Source organism: Rhinopithecus roxellana, chromosome 2, assembly GCF_007565055.1.
Source record: "Rhinopithecus roxellana isolate Shanxi Qingling chromosome 2, ASM756505v1, whole genome shotgun sequence".
Classification (NCBI taxonomy): Eukaryota; Metazoa; Chordata; class Mammalia; order Primates; family Cercopithecidae; genus Rhinopithecus; species Rhinopithecus roxellana.
The window spans coordinates 85,432,702-85,438,824 of NC_044550.1; positions in this window are offsets into that span (position 1 = coordinate 85,432,702).

The window sequence follows — 6,123 nt, forward strand, 5'->3', positions numbered from 1 at the left end:
GTAAAGGGTTTATAAAGTCTACAGTGGTGTAGGGTAATGTCTTAGACCTTCATATTTACTCACCGACTCACCCAGGGCAACTTCCAGTCATGCAAGCTCCATTCATAATAAGTGACCTATGTAGGCATACCATTTAAAAATCTTTCATCCTGTATTTTTTCTTTCTCTTTTTTTAAGAAATAGGTTTGGAGGGTTTTTTGTCCTTTGACATTTAAGTTTGGGGTACATGTGCAGGATATGCAGGCTAGTTACATAAGTAAATGTGTGCCATGGTGATTTGCTGCACAGATCATCCTATCACCTAGGTGTTAAGCCCAGCATCCATTAGCAGTTCTTCCTGATGCTCTTCCTCCCCACAACCCCTCCTCTGACAGGTCCCACTGTGTGTTTTTTACCTGCATGTGTCTATGTGTTTTCATCATTTAGCTCCCACTTATAAGTGAGAACATGCAGTATTTGGTTTTCTGTTCCTGTTAGTTTGCTGAGGATAATGACTTCCAGTCCATCCATGTCCCTGGAAAGGACACTATCTCATTCCTTTTTATGGCTGCATAGTATTCCATGGTGTATATGTATCACATTTTCTTTATCCAGTCAATCACTGACAGGCATTTAGGTTGATTCCATGTCTTTGCTATTGTGAATAGTGCTGCAATGAACATATTCATGCAATGAAAACAGCAATATCCTTATAATAGAATGATTTATAATCTTTTGGGTATATACCCAGTAATGGGATTGCTGGGTCCAATGGTATTTCTGCCTCTAGGTATTTGAGAAATCACACTGTTTTCCACAATGGTTGAACTAATTCACATTCCCACCAGCAGTGTAAAAGCATTCCTTTTTCTCCACAACCTGGCCAGCATCTGTTGTGTTTTGACTTTTTAATAGTAGCCATTCTGACTGACATGAGATGGTATCTTGATGTGGTTTTGATTTGCATTTCTCTAATGATCAGTGATGTTGAGCTTTTTTTCATATGTTTGTTGGCTGCATGTATATCTTCTTTTAAGAAGTGTCTGTTCATGTCCTTTGCCCACATTTTAATGGGGTTCTTTGCTTTTTTCTTGTTTGTTTAAGTTCCTTGTAGATTCTGGATATTAGACCTTTGTCAGATGGATAGACTGCAAAAATTTTCTCCCGTTCTGTAGGTTGTCTGTTCACTGTGATGATAGTTTCATTTGCTGTGCAGAAGCTCTTTAGTTTAATTAGATTCGATCTGTCAATTTTTGCTTTTGTTGCAACTGTTTTTCGCATTTTCATCATGAAATCTTGCTCATGCTTATGTCCTAAATGATATTGCCTAGATTTTCTAATAGAGTTCTTTTAAATTTTACTTTATGTTCTAGGTACATGTACGCAACGTGCAGATTTGTTACATGTGTATACATGTGCCATGTTGGTGTGCTGCACCCATTAACTCGTCATTTACATTAGGTATATCTCCTAATGCTATCCTTCCCCGCTCCCCCGACCCCATGACAGGCCCCGGTGTGTGATGTTCCCCACCCTGTGTACAAGTGTTCTCATTGTTCAATTCCCACCTATGAGTGAGAACATGAGGTGTTTGGTTTTCTGTCCTTGTGATAGTTTGCTGAGAATGATGGTTTCCAGCTGCATCCATGTCCCTACAAAGGACGTGGACTCATCCTTTTTTATGGCTGCATAGTATTCCATGGTGTATATGTGCCACATATTCTTTATTATTATTATTATTATACTTTAAGTTCTAGGGTACATGTGCACAATGTGTAGGTTTGTTACATATGTATACACGTGCCATGTTAGTGTGCTGCACCCATTAACTCGTCATTTACATTAGGTGTATATCCTAATGCTATCCCTCCCCTCTACCGCCTCCCCACAATAGGACCCAGTGTGTGATGCTCCCCTTCCTGTGTCCAAGTGATCTCATTGTTCAATTCCCACCTATGAGTGAGAACATGAGGTGTTTGGTTTTCTGTTCTTGTGATAGTTTGCTGAGAATGATGGCTTCCAGCTGTATCCATGTCCCTACAAAGGACATGAACTCATCCTTTGTTATGGCTGCATAGTATTCCATGGTGTTTATGTGCCACATATTCTTAATACAGTCTGTCATTGATGGACATTTGGGTTGGTTTCAAGTCTTTGCTATTGTGAATAGTACTGCAGTAAACATACGTGTGCATGTGTCTTTATAGCAGCATGACTTCTAATCCTTTGGGTATATCCCCAGTAATGGGATGGCTGGGTCAAATGGTGTTTCTAGTTCTAGATCCTTGAGGAATCGCCACACTGTCTTCCACAAGTTGATCTAATTTACACTCCCACGAACAGTGCAAAGGCATTTCTATTTCTCCACGTCCTCTCCAGCATCTATTGTTTCCTGACTTTTTGCTGATTGCCATTCTAACTGGCTGTGGTTTTGATTTGCATTTCTCTAATGACCAGTGATGATGAGCATTTTTTCATGTGTCTGTTGGCTACATAAATGTCTTCTTTTGAGAAGTGTCTGTTCATATCCTTTGCCTACTTTTTGATGGGGTTGTTTGTTTTTTTCTTGTAAATTTTTTTGAGTTCTTTGTAGTTCTGGATATTAGCCCTTTGTCATATGGATAGATTGCAAAAATTTTCTCCCATTCTATAGATTGCGTGTTCACTCTGAAGGTAATTTCTTTTGCTGTGCAGAAGCTCCTTAGTTTAATTAGATCCCATTTGTCAATTTTGGCTTTTGTTGTGTTTGCTTTTGGTGTTTTAGACATGAAGTCCTTGCCCATTCCTATGTCCTGAATGGTATTGCCTAGGTGTTCTTCTGGGGTTTTTATGGTTTTAGGTCTAGCATTTAAGTCTCTAATCCATCTTTAATTAATATTTGTATAAGGCATAAGGAAGGGATCCAGTTTCAGTTTTCCACTTATGGCTAGCCAGTTTTCCCAGCACCATTTATTAAATAGGGAATCCTTTCCCCATTGCTTGTTTTTGTCAGGTTTGTCAAAGATCAGATGGTTGTAGATCTGTGGCATTATTTCTGAGGCCTCTGTTCTGTTCCATTGGTCTGTATCTCTGTTTTGGTACCAGTACCATGCTGTTTTGGTTATGGTAGCCTTGTGGTATAGTTTGAAATCAGGTAGCGTGATGCCTCCAGCTTTGTTCTTTTGGCTTAGAACTGTCTTGGCAATGCGGGCTCTTTTTTGGTTCCCTATGAACTTTAAGGTAGTTTTCCAATTCTGTGAAGAAAGTCATTGGTAGCTTAATGGGGATGGCATTGAATCTTTAAATTATCTTGGGCAGTATGGCCATTTTCATGATATTGATTCTTCCTATCCATGAGCATGGAATGTTCTTCCATTTGTTTGTGTCCTCTTTTATTTCATTGAGCAGTGGTTTGTAGTTCTCCTTGAAGACGTCCTTCACATCCCTTATAAGTTGGATTCCTAGGTATTTTATTCTCTTTGAAGCTATTGTGAATGTGAGTTCACTCATGATTTGGCTCTCTGTTTCTCTATTATTGGTGTATAAGAATGCTAGTGATCTAATAGAGTTTTTATAGTTTTGAGTTTTACATTTAAGTCTTTAATCCATCTTGAGTTAAGTTTTGTATAAGGCATAAGGAAGGGGTCTAGCTTCAATTTTCTGTATATGGTGAACCAGCTCTCCCAGCACCATTTATTAAATGGGGAGTCCTTTCCCTATAGCTTGCTTTTGTCAGGTTTGTCAAAGATCAGATGGTTGTCGGCATGTGGTCTTATTTCTGAGTTCTCTATGCTATTCCATTGGTCTGTGTATCTGTTTTTGTACCAGTACCATGCTGTTTTGCTTACAGCAGGCTTGTGGTATAGTTTGAAGTCAGGTAGCATGATGCCTCCAGTTTTTCGCTTAAGATTGTCTTAGCTATTGTGGTTTCTATTTGGTTCCATATAAATTTTAAAATCGTTTTTTCTAATTCTTTGAAGAATGTCAATGGTAATTTAATGGGAATAGCATTGAATCCATAAATTACTTTGGGCAGTATGACCATTTTCATGATATTGATTCTTCCTGTCTATGAGCATGGGATGTTTCTCCATTTGTTTATGTCCTCTCTGATTTCTTTGACCAGCAGTTTGCAGTTCTCCTTGAAGAGGTCCTTCACTTACCTTGTTAACTGTATTCCTAGGTATTTTATTCTGTTTGTAGCAGTTGTAAATGGGAGTTCGTTCATAATTTGGCTCTCTGCTTGCCTGTTGTTGGTGGATAGGAATGCTAGCAATTTTTGCACATTGATTTTGTATCCTGAGAATTTGCTGAAGTTGCTTATCAGCTTAAGAAGCTTTTGATCTGAGACAGTGGGGTTTTCTAGGTATAGGATCATGTCATCTGCAAACAAAGATAGTTTGACTTCCTGTCTTCCTATTTGAATATGCTTTATTTCTTTCTCTTGGCTGATTGCCCTGGCCAGAACTTCCAGTACTATGTTGAAGAGGAGTGGTGAAAGAGGGCATCCTTGTCTTGTACTGGTTTTCAAGGGGAATGCTTCCTGCTTTTTCCCATTCAGTATAGTATTGACTGTGGGTTTGCTATATATGGCTCTTTTTATTTTGAGGTATGTTCCTTCAATATCCAGTTCATTGAGAGTTTTTAACATGAAGTGATGTTGAATTTTATCAAAGACCTTTTGTGCAGCTATTGAGATAATCACATGGTTTTTGCCTTTAGTTCTGTTTATGTGATGAATCACATTTATTGTTTTCTGTATGTTGAACCAACCTTGCATCTCAGGAATGAAGCCAACTTGATCATGGTGGATAAGCTTTTTGATGTGCTGCTGGATTTGGTTTGCCTACTGGCAATAATGTACTTTCATTGAGGATTTTTGCATTGATGTTCATCATCAATCAAAGATATTGGCCTGAAGTTTTCTTTTTTCTTGTATCTCTGCCAGGTTTTGGTATCAGGATGATTCTGTCCTCATAGAATGAGTCAGGGAGGAGTCCCTCCTTTTCAAGATTTTAGAATAGTTTCAGTGGAAATTGTACTAACTTTTCTTTGTACCTCTGGTAGAATTCAGCTGTGAGTTCATCTGGTCCTGGGCTTTTTTTTTGGTTGGTAGGCTGTTTATTACTGCCTCAATTTTAGAACTCATTATTGGTCTATCCAGGGATTCAATTTCTTCCTGGTTCAGTCTTGGGAGGGTGTATGTGTCCAGGAATTTATCCATTTCTTCTAGATTTTCTAGTTTATGTGCATAGAGGCATTTATAGTATTCTCTGATGGTTGTTTGTATTTCTGTGGGGTCAGTGGTGATATCTCCCTTATCATTTTTGATTGTATTTATTTGACTCTTCTCTCTTTCTTCTTTGTTAGTCAAGCTAGCAGTCTATCGATTTTATTAATTTTTTCAAAAACCCAGCTCCCGGATTTGTTTATTTTTTTTTGAAGACTTTTTAACTTCTCTGTCTCCTTCAGTTCAGCTCTGATCTTCGTTATTTCTCGTCTTCTGATAGTTTCGAGGTTTATTTGCTCTTGGTTCTCTAGTTCTTTTAGTTAAGATGTTAGGTTGTTAACTTGCGATCTTTCTAGCTTTTTGACGTGGGCATTTGGTGCTATACATTGCTCTCTTAACACTGCTTTGCTGCATCACAGGGATTCTGGTAAGTTGTCCCTTTGTTCTCATTAGTTTCAAAGAACTTCTTGATTTCTGGCTTAATTTCATTATTTATCCAAAAGTCATTCAGGAGAAGGTTGTTCAATTTCCATGTGATTGTGTGGTTTTGAACAAATTACTTAATTTTAAGTTCTAATTTGATTCCACTATGGTCTGAGAGACTGCTTGTTATGATTTTCAGTTATTTTGCATTTGCTGAGTGTTTTTCTTCTAATTATGTGATCAATTTTAGAGTAAGTGCCATGTGGTGATAAGAAGAATATGTATTCTGTTGTTTTGGGGTGGGGAGTTCTGTAGATATCTATCAGGTCCACTTGATCCAGAGCTGAGTTCAGGTCCTGAATATCTTTGTTAATTTTCTACCTCAGTGATCTAAATTGTCAGTGGGGTATTAAAACCTCTTACTATTGTGTGGGATTCTAAGTCTCTTTGTAGGTCTCTGACAACTTGCTTTATGAATCTGGGTGCTCCTGTCTCTGTGTTCTCATTAGTTT